General features: G+C 35.9%; 1 protein-coding gene across 2 annotated transcripts in view; it reads left to right on the top strand.

Moving 5' to 3' along the window:
• Positions 1-18685, top strand: part of LOC138712124 (ankyrin-2-like) — a 512384-nt gene that overhangs the window by 16437 nt on the left and 477262 nt on the right. The gene's annotated exons all lie outside the window — the stretch shown is intronic.

The raw sequence follows: 18685 nt of genomic DNA, 5'->3' as shown, positions 1-18685 counted from the left end.
TTAAAAAAAATGAATAAAAAATATGTGCGTCCTTCGTAGCAAAGCGTATACCGTAGGACATCTTTCAGTTCATTTCGTAGTGTTGTGCAGAGGGCCGTGGTTCACGTACTGGCTTTAAATGTAGCCTATTGTATCTTCATTTGAATTATTAATACAGTTGTGTTAGGGTTTTTTGAAGGCCATGAATAGTGTCGGTAAAGTGGAGCTTTGTGTATAGGAAAGACTGCGGTTCAAAATAATGAAATTTCAAACAATAAAACATCGAGTTTCCTTAAAACGATCAGAAATGTAGTTATCGAAGCCTTCTGTACATGCGAGATGTTGACGTCACAATATGAGGGTTTTCCAAATCTCGATAATAATGGTTTGTTCATCTTTCAACTGTCTCATTTTTTTTTTCGTTTTTCAATATACGTGTTTTTTTTTTCTGATGTTACTTAAAAAGTAATAGTGTTGTTAAATTCTCCTATATTAGTTCATTATTATGAGTGTAGCTGGTCGACCATGAAAACGCCGTAGAACTTTTAGAAATGTAACTGCATCAAGAACTCATAAACGACTATGTAGAAATAATGTTGTTTGTAACAACACAAACAACATTTCAAGAAATGAAAGAAATTGTGCATGAAGACAGTATTACATATTTTATTACGATATTAGTCCAATGAACGAAATGTATCATCAACATTTCCATCATAAATAGCAGCATTTTATTGTGGTTTTCAATCTTTATCAAGCAGCAGTTGCTGCTACAAGCCACTAGTTGTATATAATAGTTTGACAAATTATGAATTCAGTATTTTGTTGATTTCTGCAATTATGTTTCTCACAACAGAGGAGAAGGTGTTTATTGTCGAGCATTAGTTTCGGTCATACGGAGTACTGAAATTACAAACATACTCTGAAAATCAAGAGAAGTCATTATAACATGCAAGGCGGCATAAGACTGATCGTGTATGACGGAACTTCTCGACAACAGCTAACATTGCTGTGTTATTTGGTACCACATTGTTAAATCGCTCCTGGTACTGGTCTTTTACTTGGCGCAAGCTCGGCCCATTCTGGCGCCCCACTCCGTATGACCGGAAATAATGCTCCACGATAAACACCTTCTCCTCTGTTCTGAGAACCACAATTGCAGCACTAAGCCCAACACTGAATATACAATATATTAAGCTATCCTATAACATAAATAAATACTAGTGGCTTGTGCAGCAAATGCTGCTAACTAAACTTAGACGTTCAAATAAACATTTTTCAGATTTATTTTCAATGAAGAATACCAGATATTCTGAAAGTTATTTGCTTCCATAATAATGAAAGATTCTCTCTCTCGAGCCAATACTGAAGAGAACCACGCATATAAATATCTACACCACACCGCCATTAAATATATGAAAAAGATCCAACTCCACTTGATTAATAGCTATAAAAATATTTGATTTTTACTAATATTATTATCTTACGTAAGTTTTATAGCTTTCAGTAACATATACTATATAGCCGCCACTCAGTAAAATACAGAAAACAAAATCTAATTTAAGTTATTCTCTACATCTACTTATATAACCCCAAAACGTTTCACTTTCATATCATCAATATAGCATTAATATGTATAATTAATGAAAAATATTCACATCATGGCATTAACTACAATAATATTTCATTTCTAATGGTAATAATGTCATCAAACCACCTCAAGTTTTGTAGTTTTTAATATCCGATACACAGCTGTACCCAGAAAATTGCACACCACAGAATCGAACCTGTAAATTATTTTTAGTAAGTTAAGTTTTTAATAACCAATTTAATTTGAGCTCTAAATATGTCAGCATTCTTGCAGATCATGGCCTTCGTGTAATGTGTCTGTTTTGTTTTATTCTGAAATGCAGCACGGTCGACTTGATGCTCCCTTTGCTTCTTTATAAAGAAGAAGCGAAGAGAGCATCAAGTCGGCCGTGAATGCAATTAGCTAGTTCTCAAAACTGACAACAGATGGATTTTGGAAAATAGGAAAATTATGTTGAAAAATTGACATTTCACTGAAAACTACTATTTTTCCGAAAAACTTTGGGTTCCAAGCTTCAAAATGAGGGGCCATTTATTAAAATCCGTTCAGCCGTTTTCCCGTAATTTCCATTACCAGTTCAAATTATATATATAGATTTGGATGCTAGGGAAACATGAACAGCAGATGGGCGATAACTTCAGTACTATTTGTTTTGGCGCATACTATATAATTTTCAAGAGTTGTTAAGTAAAAAATTCCGTTTCTCTTTCTCTCCATTATCTCTCTCCGTCTTTCTACAATTCTATCTATCCTTTCCCACCTCTCTCGTATCTTCAAAACTGAGGAACGAAATACCCTTAATTCCGTTCTCTCGACACTGACTTTTTCCACTCCGAAAGCGTTCTCCCCTGCAGACATTTTCCTGGTGCATATCAGACAACTCCATTTCTGCCGATGTTGCTCTCGTAGCATAATAGGTAGGTAGCCATTCCCATTACAAGCCATGAAATCCCAGAGTGTGAAGGGATGTGGTCTTCCCCCCCCCCCAAAAAATGGTAGACTGGAATTTTCTAAGTCTCAGAAAAGCAGATTAGCACATGCGCAGTAAGGCCGCAGCTGAGTTCACAAGATAATAGTAGCCATTCTCATTACAGGCGATGAAGGCCCAGAGTGTGAAGGGATGATAAACCTCCCACCTGTACAGTGGTCCTCCCTCCCCCCCCCCAAAAAAATGGCCGGCTGTAATTAAAAACAGTGGCCGGTTGGAATTTTCTATGTTCCAGTAAAGCAGATTTTCACATGTGCAGGAAGACAACAGCTGAGTTCACAAGAGAATATGATTTTAAAGAGTTGTCTTAATAGTTTCAATCTAGATATGCACTAATAAGGAGTAAATCATTCCTTTCCAACATTCTATATTGTAACAACGTTGAATAATTGTTTAAAATAACAGTAAACTGTCCATTGTAGTAGGTTCGAAATGCCCACTGCGGTAGACACATTTACTCCAGCGAGTGTCCGCAAGACTACAAATTGTCTCAGACCCAAAGCTTTGGCTCTGGAATCTTTCTGAAATAAGTTCGAATCCTCATCGTGACATAATTATTTAATTCAATTTTCTGGCAACTAGAATTCTGGTATGATTTAAAAGATAAATCACGCAATGAAAAATTAAACAATAAAAAAAAATTCTAGCCGAGACTGAACCCCAGTTTCTTTCATATCAGATGGGGTAATGCATTGCGACTAGGGAAGCTCATCTGAAGGATGTAACTTTTAAAATATTATTCAATTGTATAAATAAAACATCGTGAAATTGAAATAAACTGTTGAGTTGTTTCATTCACTTCAATAGATTTTGTTTAATTATGGAAGTAGTTCATTTAAATGAAGTGTATAATATTATTAATAACATTTTAAATAATTAATTGTAGACTGTTTTTAAAAGAATATATCTAATACATTTGTAGCGCGTTAAATATTTGATTCTGATCGGAGCAAGAGTCATTTTTTCTTGGATCGACTGTGCAATCACACGAGTGATAAGAAGTGATCAGTATGAACAATTTTCATGTAACAACCCATGGCCGGAAACGTTCCGTTTTATAATTACAAATCTTGATATGTGTATTTGGTGTAGCCAGCTAGCATAGAACTAAAGGCCACCTTTCTGAACTTTTGTTACAGACTCCTCTCTTGTTCCTGTAAGCGTTGTTAAATTCTTATAAACTTGGTATGGGCTAGTTGGTGTCCTGAGTTGTATTTGGAATTATACGCCTATAACCATACAGCTTTTCTCTCATTTCCACTTGCCCCTCCATAAATAAAATTCATTTCAGCAAGTTTTCTTAATATGAAGTTAGTTAGTGGGGTTTAAAAAGGGGGCATCAACTACTATGGCTATTTGCGCCCTTATCTAAATTTCTTCACAAAACAGGAACACAATACAATAATCAGAATGCTAAAAAGAACTAAAAAGCGTTGTCACGGTTAAAACGAGCAGTATCCTCAAGATGATTTGTAAAGAATAATTGTGAGCAGTTCTCAGACCCTAGGAAGTATTCGAAACGAACCAATAAAATAATAAAACTAAGACCCCAAGTGATAAATTGCATAGCATATTTCAAAATAATTAAATTTTATAAAATATTCGTATGTAAAATATTCGAAATGATAAGGTTGTTAAAAACATATATTAAACAACAAATGTAACCTCCGGATGTAAAGGGTCCAGAGGACTTAACATGAATCTTCCCGTGATAACAAGAAAGTAAACAAACTAAAATCAATATCTGTATATAATGTTTAGCCCAAACATGCCTAACGTCATATAAAAAGGAGAGCTACATGTAAACTGAGATAAGGTTGTAATGCATTGACCATGAGTTCGATGCCAGATGGTTATTTTAATGCAGATTCTATACCTATTCGCACGAACTTTGTAATGTCTACAAAATTACCAGGGTAACATCATGGCATACATTGAAGAAAATTATGGAAATTAAAATAGACGCCACATTGAGCACCTCCTATGTACAAGTGTTCAGATCTTAGAATATGTGTTGTACGACATACGTTTATTAGACATTTTCTTGTCTTGGTGCATACTACCATCTCCTAAAATATTGAATTCTTTTTAACACTCTGTATAACATTCTGTAATTACAAAATGAAACTTTTCCTGACATGGATTCCTATACGAAAGTTGGTCATAATGATCTCGTCTATCATCTCTAGAAGTTTGTAACAGTAATACAATGACTCAGTATATTTTCAGCATGGAAAGAATACAATTTGTTTAATGCGAAAGCTGGCGGGACGAGTTATCGATTGTGTTCCACCGACGTCAAAAGTCACCTCTGCTATTTATCACCTGTCGCAGATACTATTGAATTCCCCCTTATAGATGGCGCGATATCAGAAACTTATTTCTTCAAGCTGTCATACCAGCATAGTCCAGATGATGAATCTGGAGGCTTTACAAGCAATAAGAGATCAATTTTCATATCTCGTTGGTAAAAATTAGTTGTACCGAGATCAGTGGAGAAATACTTAACCATTTCCACCTGGTACTGCATAGGTCCGAGATTCGATCCGAGAGTTTAAATATTCTTATTTGGGTTGTGCGTGGTTTCTTAAGTGTCTGAGGTGAATTCTGGGTGTTATTAATTCAAAGGATCGCAACCTGTCTCCTTCCAAATCCAATGAAACATTCACCATCACTTTTCATAAATCATATTTACCGAGAAGGACCTGTCACCTATCCGGGAAACATTGCCACTGGTGGAACGTGGCTTCTGTCGACATTACGATGACCCATGGCATTTTGGAGAAATTCTGACATAAAGAATGATATTTATATATGCGACTCTTTCTACTGTTTTCCTGTTGACTCAGCCCTGGTTACATTGGCGGGCTCGCTGGCTGCGCTCCATACACATTGGCACCCTTTGGCCCATTGTGCGCCCTATTATGCAATAATTTCCAAGTCCGATAGGTGGCGTAGGTGGAATTCGTGAATCCGACGCTGACAGGTGTGTCATCCTACCTCAGCCCCCCCCCCCCAATATATTGCATCGCAGTCGAATGTTACGTCTAGTTTTCAGATTTTATACTTGACGTATTTTGACCCCCAAAGGCAGCTCCATGGCTTCTTTCATCTGCCTTAATTCACAATATTTTAATCCAGATTTTCTTTCCTTTGTAAGTGAAGCACATTAATAATTCTTATACTCATCTTCTCCGGTACAGATGCTCTGTTCTAATGCAGGAGCTGACCATGATAATACTGTTGTTTACATAAAACGAGCAGCAAATCTCATTAATACAACATTATGGTAGATTTACATTTTATGTAACTGTATTGCTCCATTTTTTATTTTATGTCTAAAAAATAAATAATTATGGTTTTATGCACAAAATTACACGAACTTTTTTTCTAATGCAAAATGTTTCTCTCTCCCGCTTCCGTAAAGCACTATCATTTTTAAACAAATTCCCGGTTGTGTGATTTTCGAAACGGAGTAAGAGATTCCTAGTTTCTAAAAATCGTTGAGAAACTGCTACAAAAGTTCCTTCTTTGAGGAAAACGTTGACAGTACATCTTTCTTGTCTCACTTGAATTACGACTTTCTCCATAAATTACTAACGTATGATATTCATAAACTATAAATGACATTGTAAGTTGTTTATCGAATACTCTGTACTGAACTATCATCCGCTCTGCAGTAGATCTATGGACAGGGAGCTTGAACTCAGCTGACTCGTACTCACGTCTGTGCAGAATACTGCCTGCTGAACACGTTGCCACGTCTCTCACGCCAGAATATTAACAAATTTAAGCATGCATTTTTATTTAATTTCACGAAAACGTAATAGAACACACAAATATTTATTTAAACTAATATTAACTCTCTGCTAGCTATACTTACTGATAGCTTACTTGTTTATGTAATTTTACTAACGATATAAGCAGTGTAACGCAAATAATGTAAGAAAAGAAATATTTTTTTCCGGGAAAACTACCAAGTTTTGACCCTAAGTTGTATGGACATTTTTTGATCCTCTAGACCTTCCCCGACGACTGTGAAAAGGATGGCACTTACACCCCTTACACTCGTATATCTAGGTTTTGAAGCAGTCAACCCCGCTCGTCCCTAAACCAATCGTCTCCACAGTGATCGCGGAATGCTGTATGACGATAATGAAATGGAACCTGGACGAAATTATGTTTTAACCATACGTCTCCTATCTGTGTTGTACTGAATAAAACTGGAGCAACTGACGTAATACGTAATAATAAAACAACTTTATGGTACCATGCCTGAAATGTCTGAAGCTAAAAGGTTTTCTGGCACCACAATAGCACATCTCGTCACAGAGTGAACTGTTGCCCTGTATTATTCTGCCAACTAATGAGTGCCAGCGAAGCGTTAGCAGTAATGGTTTAAACGAGACATGTTAACGATATGAAGCACAGCCACATTAAACCGCAGTTCGCGTCAGTCCCAACAGAGAAATTTATGGGGTCAATGCAGATAGTCCAGTGTTACGGTCATTCACGTATCGGTGTGGTAATATACTCAAGAGAATTGAGATTACTAAAGTCTTCGCTGTGATTAAAGTAATAGCATTCCCGGTTACATGTACACTGGCCCTTACTAATCGATATTGATCGATAATTTGGTCGTGTAATTGTGGCTTCTTTAGTTATTACTTCTGTGAATAGATAGCGAAGATAAGTCAGTTTCACCAATCGTACATATAAAATTAAAAATTTCATCCCCTTCTAATGATTGTAAAAAAACACTAGATTTAACGCGAAACCACTGATACTGTCGAGTATGAGAATAATTTATACTTTCATATATTTTTCCAAACACATTTTTTACCCGTCCCATTAATACGGTAACCTATTGATAGGGTGACCAGATTCACATCGATAAAAAAGAGGACACAAATCTTCAAAAAAGGAGGACATTGTTCGAAAAAAGAGGACAGAAAATATCTAATTAGATTTAGGCTTAGGCCTATATTATACTTTAAATTACGTCAATATCTATTTTATTACAAAATATTTACAGTACAGATTTAGTCTTATATCATACTTAAAAGTATGATAATATCCATTTTATTACAAAATAATTATGAAAAAACTTAATAATAATGATTTTATAGTTAGCTACATATATTATGAAAGTCAAGGTAATTATTATTAAAGAGGATAGAGAAAATATATTTAGATTAATATTCACACCTCGATCTCTCTACCTCTGAGGAACGACCATAACAAGGAGGAGCAGAGAGAGTTATGATCGTTGGTAAAGAGTATATTCCGTCGATGCTGCTGCCACCTACAGGCAAATTACTTGAAAATGGCGTCAAATCAAATAATTTCAAAATATCAGGCATACTAGTTACGAAAAGGAGGACATTTCTTGATTTTTTAAAATCCTCCCGGACCCGGAAAAAGACCTAAAAAGGAGGACATGTCCGGACAAAAGAGGACGTCTGGTCACCCTATCTGTTGAGAACTAGCGGTACTATTTAAAACATTGTCAATTTGGTATTTTTGGTTCTGACTTATTCCGTGGTTAGAAAGTTCACTTATAAGATCAGATAATCGTAAGTCGGATACATTTGAACGCCAGTGTACAGTGAATCTAAGTTCCACTTTTACAAAGCAGTAGGGTTTTATCTCGTTTCTATAGGTCTTAACATATTTTCCGTCTGTTACTATGTTGCAATAAACAACAGTCTTACGCCATATTAACTACAAAGTAAAGGAGATTAATAATTTAATAATAATAAACTGAGTAACTGGAAAATTTTACTATAAGTTAAATATTTGCTTACGAAACTGGTCAAAAGATTTAAAACTATTAGAATTTCTATAAATTAAAAATTCTATTTGCATCAATTATCATTCGTAGGCGACCAAATAATAATCACTCCAAACAATGAATATGTGTGATACATTACGAGAAAATTAATTGAGGAATACAAAATTTGGAGACTGAATGCTAATTTAAATAAAACATAATAACTTATTTAATATTAAAGATCAGTATTAATGAACAACTGGAGATTGAAAACGAGAGTCAATATTAGTGGCCGATGAAACAAATGCATCTAAAATAGAAAATAAAATAAGTGAAGGAAGACAAATAATTGAAAGTCAGTACTATGGGGTAGAAAAAAATGTTCAACAAAAAAAAAAGCTTATTATATATGGTTCATTCGTTAGAACAAAGTGTATTACTATAGAGAGCGGAAACTTGGACAACAGGCAGACAACAAGAAAGGAAAACTATTAGCAACCGAGATGGATTATTGGAGCAGGGGTCTCTTGAAAATCAATGAGGGATAAAGTTAGAAATACAAATATTAGAGAAATTACGGGTTAAAGTAATAGAAGAAAGAAGATGGTTTGGACATGTGAAGACGATGATAGAATATCAAAGAAGATACTGGAGTAGGAAACAGAAGGCAACAGAAGAAAGGGAAGACCTAAGGAACAGTGGATGGATGGGATGCGAATGGATTGTAAAGAGTGGACCGAAAAAGATTATAAAGGGTTGGCTGAAGAGGATGTGGAGGATAGGAACTTATGGAGAAACAGATTTGATAGTGGGTTGTAGGGAAATCATGTAGAAAACTGTTAAAATACTTCAGGTTGGCATCCATATGGGACCGATTTCAAAGACTTATTTCAACGTCAAAACCTAAATGGGCTGTAGTGCTTAGGAATAATCCGTCCGGCCCAGTAATTGTCTATGTCATAGCTAGGTAAAGCATGGAAAGAAAACCTATTTATTGAATCCTTTATCAAGAATTATTGGAACTATTGGAGAATTACAGATACGTTCCCTTTTCCATGTGTATTCCTGATGACGTAGCAAAATTCTGTTCAGAAAACAAGCTATAATGACTAGGAGAAAAATCATAATGGCCACATGATACCTCCGTTCTGGTTGGGTGACCATTCACCTCTACTGAGGCATAAGAAAGTGAATTGGCAGCTAGCTGACCCCTCATGTTCGCACCACGGATGGACTGAGCCTATGTGCATCTAGCGTTGGATTAAATCTAACGCCATACAAAAGTCCAAAAATCTTGTGATACTTTGAACACAATGATTTGGAATTATTTGGGTTTAACTGCATCTCGTGTACAATGACGTTCAAAGATACGTGACCCCACTAATCGATAGTGATCGATAATTTGTTCGTGTAACTATGCCTTCTTTAGTTATTACTTCTATAAATAGATGACGAAGGTAACAGTCAGTGTCGCCAATACTACTGTGCTCCAACCACGAGAAACTCTCTGCCGGATGAGACGAAGGAGGGTAATGCTGTGAATGAATGTTGATGTCATAAGATGTCATAAGGTCACACACGTGGGTACTCTTATCTCTATTGGCTAGCTCTCACAGCACAAACTATGACATTGATACAGACATATTGATACTACCGTAGTTACAAAATTAGATCACAGTTAATCTCCTGGTCTTTTAATCTCTTCATACAGGAAATAACATATGCAGGAGAGCGCATGGTGTTTAAACTGGCGTTATAAAGGTAATATTATTTAGGTACTTCGTTCCAATAGATGACGCAATAGTAAGCACATTCCTTTCACGGTTGATCTCCTGGTTGGAGAACAGTACATAAATACACCCGTATTATAAAATTAAAAATTTCATCCTCTTCTAATGATTGTAAAAAAAACTACATTTAGCGGAAAATCGCTGATACTCTCAATTATTAAAATAATTTATTCTTAACCTACATCATTTTCCCCAAATACTTTTTTATCCGTCCTAATAATGGGTCACCTACTGAAAACTATTTCAATTTTTTAAATTTTAGTAGGTTATTTTACGACGCTTTATCAACATCTAAGGTTATTTAGCGTCTGAATGAGGTGAAAGTGATAATGCGGGTGAAATGAGTCCGGGGTCCAACACCGAAAGTTACCCAGCATTTGCTCAAATTGGGTTGAGGGAAAACCCCGGAAAAAACCTCAACCAGGTAACTTGCCCCGACCGAGAATCGAACCCGGGCCATCTGGTTTCGCGGCCAGACGCGCTAACCGTTACTCCACAGGTGTGGACAACTATTTCAAAGTTTGTGAATTTGTTATATCTTTGTTTCTGACTTTTCCCGTGGTAGAAAGTTCACTTACACGATCAAAAAATTGTAGGTCAGATATATTTGAACATTACTGTACGAAAAGCCGATGCATCAGACGTTAGTGAGCTGAATTTTCTACTTCTGTTGAAAATGGAATTTTATAAACGTAAATTTACCATCGAGAATCTATACGAATGCAGAACGCTGCGTAGCCGTGGGTAATATTACGAAAAAAAAAAAAACTCTTGTAAGCAAGTAAAGGCACTCGGAGGAGTTCGGGACGAAGAGGGGAAAGAGGGAGATATTACGACACCCGGGTCTGCGTCACCCCCAGCTGTAGCAGCTCGCAGCGCCACTCTGTTGTGTCTGGGGGCTATGCAGTTAGTGCAATGCGCAAGAGATGGCAGCCGCGTCGCGATCGATACTGCTCACCATTAATTCCGGTTCCCTGCACTCTTATTCATGAAACTCTTGTGATAGGATTATGATGCCAACGAATTTATCACGCGCTCTATTGTTTGCTGGTAAGACTAGCCATGCATCGGCGATATTCCAGCACTGTTTCCAGTCTTTTATTGTTAAACCCAGCAGGGAGCTAGTCAGCTGATATTCTCTCATTCAAGAGGCTTTGGTTCAATTCCAATGGATCCCATGGTATTTATCTGTTCAGGGCTTTCACTAGTGACGCATCAGTAGTTCGATGAGCTAGCTTACAGATAGTCAACCCGTGCCCACCCGCTGAATCTTCTCACTTCACACGAATGATGAATGCATAGATGGAACTCATTTTAGAACACTGCCAAACCAATTTAACCATTGTTAACCAGAATGACGCAAAAGTTAGTATCCCCTTACATAATATTCAATAAGAAATTAAATTTTCATTGGTTTTTAAAATACTATTGTTATATCATCAGTGTGGTTTTCGGAGTAATAGATCGACTATTGATCAGATTTTTTGTATTCGACAGATATTGGAGAAAAAATGGGAGTATAAGGATACAGTACATCAGTTATTCATAGATTTCAAAAAGGCATATGACTCGGTTAAGAGGGAAGTATTATATGATATTCTTATTGAATTTGGTATACCCAAGAAACTAGTTCGATTAATTAAAATGTGTCTCAGTGAAACATACAGCAGAGTCCGTATAGGTCAGTTTCTATCTGATGCTTTTCCAATTCACTGCGGGCTAAAGCAGGGAGATGCACTATCACCTTTACTTTTTAACTTCGCTCTAGAATATGCCATTAGGAAAGTTCAGGATAACAGGCAGGGTTTGGAATTGAACGGGTTACATCAGCTTCTTGTCTATGCAGATGACGTGAATATGTTAGGAGAAAATACACAAACGATTAGGGAAAACACGGAAATTTTACTTGAAGCAAGTAAAGCGATCGGTTTGGAAGTAAATCCCGAAAAGACAAAGTATATGATTATGTCTCGTGATCAGAATATTGTACGAAATGGAAATATAAAAATTGGAGATTTATCCTTCGAAGAGGTGGAAACATTCAAATATCTTGGAGCAACAGTAACAAATATAAATGACACTCGGGAGGAAATTAAACGCAGAATAAATATGGGAAATGCGTGTTATTATTCGGTTGAGAAGCTCTTATCATCCAGTCTGCTGTCCAAAAATCTGAAAGTTAGAATTTATAAAACAGTTATATTACCGGTTGTTCTGTATGGTTGTGAAACTTGGACTCTCACTCTGAGAGAGGAACATAGGGTGAGGGTGTTTGAGAATAAGGTGCTTAGGAAAATATTTGGGGCTAAGCGGGATGAAGTTACAGGAGAATGGAGAAAGTTACACAACACAGAACTGCACGCATTGTATTCTTCATCTGACATAATTAGGAACTTAAAATCCAGACGTTTCAGATGGGCAGGACATGTAGCACGTATGGGCGAATCCAGAAATGCATATAGAGTGTTAGTTGGGAGACCGGAGGGAAAAAGACCTTTAGGGAGGCCGAGACGTAGAAGGGAGGATAATATTAAAATGGATTTGAGGGAGGTGGGGTATGATGATAGAGCTGTATTAATCTTGCACATGATAGGGACCGATGGCGGGCTTATGTGAGGGCGGCAATGAACCTTCGGATTCCTTAAAAGCCATTTGTAAGTAAGTATTAGTATTTTCATATCACTCCCCGAAGATAGGATATGCAATGATTTAACAGTTTAAATGGAATGTTAACCACAATTAAATATGCATAGGGACTATCGATTAAGGGTCAGATTCCTCTAAAAAACTAAAATACCGCCAAATTCTTTAAGTTTCAAGACCTTAACTAATACTACTTAGATTAAAAATAATTTATATCTAAAATAATATATATATGGCTTTGGTTTAAAGAGACACTTGTGTGAGTTTTAAAACTTCTGCAATTTTCATCCATTCAGGAGACAAAGAGAAAGGCAGAAAATAGGAAATATTGAAGAAAGCTGGGTTTGCAGTGAAGGACCTGCCCTTGGGCAGAACATTGAATGACTGACTTTATATTGACGTCACTACAATGTCTCCTTGCGAAAAAGTTTTCAAAATTTTCAGTTCATATTGGCTCAAAAGTTTGAAAATAGTCATGGAAGTATGAATTAATTAACTTTTTGAGGTCAGTCTAAGTAGAGTGTCACAATACATTTTAAGTTGGTTTTCTTAATTTTTATTATTATGAATATAATGGTTGAACAGTTTCTGAAAGCCATCTTTCTTAACCGATGGATTGGTCGTGCTGGACCGCTTGCTTGGCCACCAAGATCACCAGATCTTTGATGTTTTAGGGATGTTGGAAAACCCAGACAATTCATGGTAAGCCGCTATGAGAATTTTTTGCCGGTGAATGGGGGACACTTGAACAATGGCTATAATTCAAGAAAAAACTAAGTTCTAGTGTGCTCCTTACCATATTTTTACTGATAACTATTTGATCGTTGCTCAGCGAGATAACGATGATTCGCTGACCCCATTTTGTTTAACAAAAAATTTTTGTCTTGCCACCCAAGCTCCTTCTCCCAAGTCTTCGTCTTCCTCTTCCTTAACAAGGTCTGGGTACTGATTCTCCCTGTTCTGAAGTAACGTTTTAGAAGTACTGGTCTATCCATCTCTTTCTAGGTTGTCCTATCCATCTGGATCCTCCTGGTTTATATTGAAGTGCAATCTTAGGTCGTCTGTTTCTTTCTATTGTATGTATACAATTTTTTGTTTCTTTCTGTGTATTTGTTATATCTTCAGTGATATTTCGTATTCCGTGTTGTTGACGAATATTATCCTTTCTAATACAGTCTCTTCTAGTCAACCCTACCAGCGGTTTCAAAACTCGCATTTGGGCAGCTTCAATTCGTAGTTCTTCATTTTTATTCAAGATCCAAGACTCACCATCATACAATAACATTGGTTTACTTACTTTATCTCTTCTCATACCTTTTAATACTTCATTAATATAATTGTATCTTTGAATTGGTTTTTAGATTTCCTCTTTCTTTACATTAGTTAGACTATTATTATTACACAGAGGAGCTCACTTGTTCAATAATCCCGTCCAGTATAACTATTTATGCTCTTATAAAACATTTTCCTTCAAAGACTAAGTACTACTGTCCGTCCGAGTGGTTTTGTATCATCTCAGTTTCCCCCTCCCATTTCTGCTGCCATCTGTAAAAACTTGTGACTTAGCTATTTCCTGAACACATTTAGGCCTACTGCTCGGAATTGAGATTTACACGTTATACTATACAACTGTTTAAAATAACCTAAAGAAAAAGGTCATGTTAAGTATGTAAAGATTGGTTCACAATAAACTGGGAACGGAAACGACGAGAACGAGAACGGAAATGTTAAAATGCATTTAAATGTGAGCATTCACAATTTAAATTTCACGTTCCTTTTCCCGAGCTCTGGCAAGCTTGTCGTTTGTCAATGCTCACATTTAAATAAATTTATTTCAACAATATTCCTGTTCTCTTTCTCGTTGTAGTTTCCGTTCCCAGTTTATTGTGGACCATCCTTAACTGTCATGTGATTTCTCCCATTTCGATGACTCTGCGACATAACAGTTTGGACGGACTGTGCTTTAGTTTTACCAATAGATACGCTCATATTACACAATACTGCTATATTGGAGGAAAGGAATTTGCCACCTTACCCTATTATTTCCTGGCCTAGGTGCCTCATAAGTGGTGCCTTGTTGGTATCACTTGTGAGGTTCAGATCTGTCTTCGGACAGTTGACTAAACAACTACTATATTTGAAAGATTCAGAACCATAGTGGGCCAAGCGCCATTTACTAAAACTGTAGAAAACAAGGGTTAAAATGATGTTATTACCATAATTCAATGGAAACATAAAGCAAGTAACATAAAGTATACACATTCAAACTAAATTATATCTCAATCTTCATTAAACTATGGTATTCACTTAAATTTAACCCTTGCTTTCTCCGTTTTTAATAAATGGCGCTTGGCCCACTATGGCTCTGAACCCTTCATTTGATAATTCTTCCAATTTGTGTATTGAATTCTGAAACACACTGTATAAGAGAAAGCATGGATAATTAAATTACTCCCGATTTTTACTCGTTACTTGTTTCATAATCTTGACTCGAGCATCCACTCTAGAATTAATGCACCGAGGCTGTGGATCACTTTGCATCGATATTGTTTATGTATGTACAGAGGGGACAGACAATGTCCATCAGCGTATAGACCATACAGGCTGGCCCATTAAGTGTACAACTCCTAGGAGATAGAGATGAGTGAGTGACTGTATGGACAGGATTTCAGGCCCAGAGATATGATGGATACCAACAGTCTGACAGATTAACAGATTGAGAAGACAGTTGTCAAGTAACTAACGAGAAGGCTCCGTATTGTTAAATTCAAATGCTGGAAGTAGGAAGACAATGAAAAGAAATGTCAGAATTTTATTTAAAATCCATACATCCTTCCAATCCCAACCATGCTCACAATATATCTGTGTCTTTTATTTAGGTAGTATCTGTCTGTATTTTTTTTTTTCCATTTTTCATTTATATTTACACTTGCATCTTGCATTTGTATCTGCTTTATCTCTTTTTTTTTTCCTGTTATCTCCAATTTTATGTTCTAAGCAAATATTTGTACTGCGTATTGTAATTGGGCTTTGCCCTGTTATAGACATAAATAAATAAAAAAAAATAATAATCACGAACAGAATAAACGTTTCATGTAATTGAATTGCTGGTTGCAAAAACATTCTTGGGCCCGGTTTCTTCAACCTTAGCTAAATTATAACAGTGCGTTATTCCATTTTAACTGTAAACTTAACAGTTGAAGCATTTCTTCAATAACTGTTAGTATTAACAGGCTGTTAAAACCCATGTTAATTTAGCTGCTCAATTTCATGCAGTTAAATCATTTAACTCTCTGTTAGCATAGAAGTATTCAATATGCCTGGTGCGTTAGATGCTGAACTTTTGTAACTTGATTATTTAGAAAATGATATCCATGACTACATAAACAGAGCGGATGATTTCTGTGATTTAACAGAACAGAAGTTCATACAAAGGTATAGGCTATTTTCTGCCAAACCTCACTTTTCGCTTTCAACTTAGATCCGTTTGTTTGTTTATTCTCAATAACTGGTTTATACTGCAAAATTATTTCAGCAGAAAGCTTCTCTCGAACGAAGAGAAATTAGTCCCACGATTTCTTTTTGTTCCAGTGTTTTCCATTTCACAACAGCAATACCAATACGCCTTTCCATGCTATTTTGATACAGACGATGGAAAGAAGCATAAATCAAATCTGAGAGAATAGAAAGACTTCTATCCTCTCTGAATCAAACAACAGAAACAAGCGAGAATCGCAGTTTTCAGAGTTCAGAAAACAGAATTGAGGCTATACTTGGTTATAGGTTATGGTTAAACTCTAGAATCTCTGTCCTAATAGTGAGTTAACAAACAGAATGTTAAAATGTGAAATGTAAAGTTGAAGAAACGCAATATTTTAACAGCAATTTATACTTTTAACTTACAGTTAATTAACGCTATGTTAGGTGCATTTTAACAAAGGTTGAAGGAACCGGGCCTAAGTCACATTTTGGTTGAAAATAAGTTGAGCATTGTAATGGCTACTTCGTACATAGATGCATCAGTCTTAGCAGTGACAATTAAGTACTCTGAAGCACAAGGCATCGATATTGCATTGCATTGAAAGTAAAAACACCCGAAGTGCAGGATTCTACTGTAGTTGTTTTGCACTCAAAAGGCAGCAGTTGGCTCTATTAGAAGAAAGCTCTTTACCCGTTTAATTCAAATGGATAGTTACTGTATCACATTCAATTGTATGTACTGTATGTTCAGAATGGAGAAGCTCACTGGTGTTGATTTCAAAAAAAGAGCAAAACTTACTTCGGAATATAGAAGAAAAGTTGCTTAAAAGGGCAGAATTCTTAGTGAAGAACATATTAACCGTAGTGGTAAGAACATCCCTAAAATAGTGACTGGTGATGAATGCAAATGCATTTTTAAGCATTGCCAGCAAGGTTGAGCATGACCAGGCATTACAAGATACCGGTACGATATGTGCAAGTCATATAAGACATATTGTAGCAGAAATGGTGAAACATACTATAGAATACTATGTAAAACGTAATGTCAATGTTGTTTTATACATATTATCTTAAGGGTTTCGAACATAAAAATAGTGGTGTCAATGTTCAGTTGCTAGCAAAATAAATAGTAATATAAACAAATTTGCAAAATATCACGATCTACAAGTGTAGTTAGTACATTTAAAACGCTCACTAACTTATTTTCAAAGGTTTAATTGAAGCTTGTTTATAGTTTGTAGTATCTGAAGACTATTTATACATCAAATATCAATTACTTTGAAATGATTACAAAAACAACCTCAATCCATGTCTTAAAATTATTTTTTTAGCAAATTTGTAATTAAATTTTCAATCTGAACCGTTGGGATATTATCAAGAATAAGGAATTATACAGGGTGATCCGTTTGGGTATGAATAAAATAAAAACTCCGTAAAACATTTACTACTGAACTTTATTGTTGAAACTTTGTGCATACAACATTGAAAGATGGGAGATTCCTCAGAGCTCAACATAACCTCCATTGCGCACCCTGCACAACTCATACCGGTGATGAAATTCAGCCCATGTCCGTTGTAACATAGGAGGGGTGATTTGTTGAAAAGCTTGAGTAATTTTTATTCTCAGATCATCAATTTTCCTGGGTTTCTGTGAATAGACAATGTCTTTAACAAAACCCTACACGAATAAGTCAGGAGGGATTAGATCTGGGGATTTTTGGGAAAGAGATAGCTGCTTCTGGTACTGGGTTTCGCCTGCGACCTCCTGCATGTTTTTTTTTTAACACAGAACCAGTTTCTACAAATGTTCGATATCACAACATTATGGAATCGTATTTAGGTATATTACGCACACCATACTCACTCCCTTTGAACTCTTTTAACACTCTCAAATTTAGCATACCAAAGAATACTTTGTACCCGCTGTTGATTTTTAGTAGCCATTTTAATCATCTACGATTTTGATTTGTCCTTTCAGATTATGCATTGTTGACTGTCATATATGGAAACTCCCATCTTTTAATCATAATATAACCAGCAAGAAATTGTTCCTACTATCATAATAGCTTTATAATAATAAATTAATATTATCCATACCCAAACGGATCAGACTGTATAACCAAGGAATTCTATAATCAGTTAAATTAACTATTTATAACAATCCATTAACCAGATATCATGTTTTTCACGTTTTCACGAAATGTGTATTTTATAACTTAGAGTGTTTTTGTAACCAGCGATTCAATTATAGGGATTTGAAGAATCTGCTGCCAATTTTTCATCGTTTCTTGTCTTCTGTCCACCGATTATTTGGATCTCACATGTTACGATGCTCACCGTATTGCACCAGAATTATTATTTATGGATAAATTTAATTGTGAGGGGGGAAGTGGAAGTACCACGAGAAAATCTGTCTCGGAAGTGGTTTTTGTTTATAAAAA

This window comes from Periplaneta americana, chromosome 13 (assembly GCF_040183065.1).
Source record: "Periplaneta americana isolate PAMFEO1 chromosome 13, P.americana_PAMFEO1_priV1, whole genome shotgun sequence".
NCBI classification, from domain to species: domain Eukaryota; kingdom Metazoa; phylum Arthropoda; class Insecta; order Blattodea; family Blattidae; genus Periplaneta; species Periplaneta americana.
This window is presented reverse-complemented; position numbering and strand designations above follow the sequence as displayed.